The sequence below is a fragment of the Oncorhynchus masou genome, unplaced genomic scaffold (genome assembly GCF_036934945.1).
Source record: "Oncorhynchus masou masou isolate Uvic2021 unplaced genomic scaffold, UVic_Omas_1.1 unplaced_scaffold_1459, whole genome shotgun sequence".
In the NCBI taxonomy this organism is placed as follows: Eukaryota; Metazoa; Chordata; class Actinopteri; order Salmoniformes; family Salmonidae; genus Oncorhynchus; species Oncorhynchus masou.
The window spans coordinates 138162-141315 of record NW_027004573.1 but is presented as its reverse complement, the minus strand read 5'-3'; the positions used below and the strand labels follow the sequence as shown (position 1 = coordinate 141315).

Here is a 3154-nt window from a genome sequence, read left to right as displayed (position 1 = left end):
CACACACACACTAAGAGGTGTGTGTGTGTGTGTGTGTGTGTGTGTGTGTGTGTGTGTGTGTGTGTGTGTGTGTGTGTGTGTGTGTGTGTGTGTGTGTGTGTGTGTGTGTGTGTGTGTGTGTGTGTGTGTGTGTGTGTGTGTGTGTGTGCGTGTGCGTGTGTGCGTGTATGCGTGTGTGTGGGTGTGTGGGTAGCATAGAAGCGTAGTAGTGTTTAGTATTGGAATATGTTGCGTTATACTGTATCTGAAAAGCTTTAGTGTGGCATCGGTAGTGTGGTAGTATAAGACCACATGGCACCCTATTCCCTTTGTAGTGCACTACTTTTGACCAGATTCCATACTGTCGGGCTCTGGTCAACAGTAATGCATTTTGTAGAGATTCGGGTGCCAATTGGAATGCTGGCTAATAGCCTATAGACTGTATAGTATGAAACACCACACCTGTGCTCTCCTCACTGACTGTGTCTAACACTGCTCTGCCCTACAGAGTATACATGATGCTGCGGTAAGTGTGCGTGTGTGCGTGTCAGTGAGCAACGTTTTTTATTGTCTCTCTTTTCCTCTCTCTCTCTCACTCTCTCTCTCTCTCGCTCTCTCTCTCTCTCGCTCTCTCTCTCTATCTCACCCTCCTATCTCTTGTGTGTGCTCGTTGGCCCTTCACCAATTAACTGGATCTCTCTATTGTTCTGCTCTCTTCTTCCTTTTAAACTCCCTGCCCTCTGTCTCATCCTCCCTTCTCTCCTTTCCTCATCATGTTCTTTCTCTACCTCCTTACCAACTTTTTTACCTTCCCTTCGTCCTCCGTTTCCCATCCCTCCCCCTCATTCCTCTCTCCCATACCAACCCCACCTCTCTTTCTATACCAACCCTGTCCTCCTCCCCACTCATCCTTTCCCCCTCATCCTTCACTCCCCCTTCCTCTCTCCATCCCTCTCGCTCCCTGGGTCTTGGTGGCTATGCTGTGTCCAATGGCTCTGTCCTCCGGTGCTGTTTGTTTTTGTCTCTCCCTTCCTCTCCTCTCTTCTTCCTCTCCGCTCCCTTCTTCTCCGCTCCCTTCTTCTCCTCTCCCTTTGTCTCCTCTCTTCTTCCTCTCCCTTCTTCTCCGCTCCCTTCTTCTCCTCTCCCTTCGTCTCCTCTCTTCTTCCTCTCCCTTCTTCTCTGCTCCCTTCTTCTCCTCTCCCTTCGTCTCCTCTCTTCTTCCTCTCCCTTCTTCTCCGCTCCCTTCTTCTCCTCTCCCTTCGTCTCCTCTCTTCTTCCTCTCCCTTCTTCTCCGCTCCCTTCTTCTCCGCTCCCTTCGTCTCCTCTCTTCTTCCTCTCCGCTCCCTTCTTCTCCGCTCCCTTCTTCTCCTCTCCCTTCGTCTCCTCTCTTCTTCCTCTCCCTTCTTCTCCGCTCCCTTCTTCTCCTCTCCCTTCGTCTCCTCTCTTCTTCCTCTCCCTTCTTCTCCGCTCCCTTCTTCTCCTCTCCCTTCGTCTCCTCTCTTCTTCCTCTCCCTTCTTCTCCGCTCCCTTCTTCTCCTCTCCCTTCGTCTCCTCTCTTCTTCCTCTCCGCTCCCTTCTTCTCCGCTCCCTTCTTCTCCGCTCCCTTCCTCTCCTCTCTTATTCCTTCCTCTCCTCTCCTCTCCTCTCCCTTCTTCTCCTCTCCCTTCGTCTCCTCTCTTCTTCCTCTCCTCTCCCTTCTTCTCCGCTCCCTTCTTCTCCGCTCCCTTCCTCTCCTCTCTTATTCCTTCCTCTCCTCTCCCTCTCCTCTCCCTTCTTCTCCGCTCCCTTCTTCTCCGCTCCCTTCTTCTCCTCTCCCTTCGTCTCCTCTCTTCTCCCGTCTTCTCCTCTCATCTCCTCTCCCTTCTTCTCTCCCTTCCTCTCCCTTCCTCTCCTCTCCCTTCTTCTCCTCTCCTTTCCTCTCCCTTCCTCTCTGCTCCTCTCCTCTCCCTTCTTCTCTCCCTTCCTCTCCGCTTCCTTCTTCTCCGCTCCCTTCTTCTCCGCTCCCTTCCTTTCCTCTCCCTTCCTCTCCTCTCCCTTCGTCTCCTCTCCCTTCCTCTCCTCTCCCTTCTTCTCCGACTCCCTTCCTCTCCTCTCCCTTCGTCTCCTCTCCTCTCCCTTCTTCTCCTCTCCTCTCCTCTCCCTTCTTCTCCGCTCCCTTCCTCTCCTCCCCCTTTCTCCTCTCCTTTCCTCTCCCTTCCTCTCCTCTCCCTTCTTCTCCGCTCCCTTCCTCTCCTCTCCCTTCGTCCCCTCTCCCTTCTTCTCCTCTCCTCTCATCTCCCTTCTTCTCCTCTCCTCTCCCTTCTTCTCCACTCCCTTCCTCTCCTCTCCCTTCGTATCCTCTCCCTTCTTCTCCTCTCCTCTCCCTTCTTCTCCTCTCCTCTCCCTTCTTCTCTTCTCCTTTCCTCTCTCTTCCTCTCCTCTCCCTTCCTCTCCTCTTCCTTCCTCTCCCTTCTTCTTCTCTCCCTCCCTCTTCTCTCCCTTCCTCTCCTCTCCCTTCGTATCCTCTCCCTTCTTCTCCTCTCCTCTCCCTTCTTCTCCTCTCCCTTCTTCTCTTCTCCTTTCCTCTCTCTTCCTCTCCTCTCTCTTCCTCTCCTCTTCCTTCCTCTCCCTTCTTATTCTCTCCCTTCTTCTTCTCTCCCTCCCTCTTCTCTCTCTTCCTATCCTCTCTCTTCCTATCCTCTCCCTTCTTCTCCTCTTCCCTCTCCTTTCCCTGCCTTCCTTTCCTCTCTGTGGCTTCATGACTGTGTGTGTGGCTCTCTGCTCCTCTCCTCTCTGTGTGCCTGTCTGACTACAGCGGAGACGACACAGGCCCCGTGGACATAACCACCTCAGTGTATGTACCCCTGTCTCTCCCTCTCTGTCTCTTTATCTATCTTCCATTCATTTTATTTCTCTCTCTATCACTCTCTCTTTTTTTAATGTACCCTTGTCTCTCCCTCTCTGTCTCTTTATCTATCTATCTTCCATTCATTTTATTTCTCCCTCTATCACTCTCTTTCTTTTTTAATGTACCCCTGTCTCTCCCACTGTCTCTCTATCTCTCCCCTATCTCTCTATCTCTGTCTTTTTCTAGCTTAAAAAATCCACCTTCTTCGCTCTCTCTCTCTTTCTCTCTGTGTTTTCCCATCTGTCTTTCATCTTGTTTCTATGTTCTCCTGTACTCTCCTCTCTCTCT

General features: G+C 51.8%; 1 protein-coding gene across 3 annotated transcripts in view; it reads left to right on the top strand.

Annotated features, from left to right (window-relative positions):
• Nucleotides 1-191: 191 nt before the first annotated feature.
• LOC135530914 (voltage-dependent P/Q-type calcium channel subunit alpha-1A-like) overlaps nt 192-3154 on the top strand; it is an 8578-nt gene continuing 5615 nt past the window's right edge. For 2 of the 3 annotated variants that reach the window (XM_064959085.1, XM_064959082.1), the window contains exons 1-2: nt 192-505; nt 2774-2812. The gene's annotated coding sequence lies outside the window, so the exon portion shown is untranslated. The remainder of the gene's footprint in view (nt 506-2773; nt 2813-3154) is intronic. The other variant, XM_064959084.1, reaches the window with a different exon arrangement.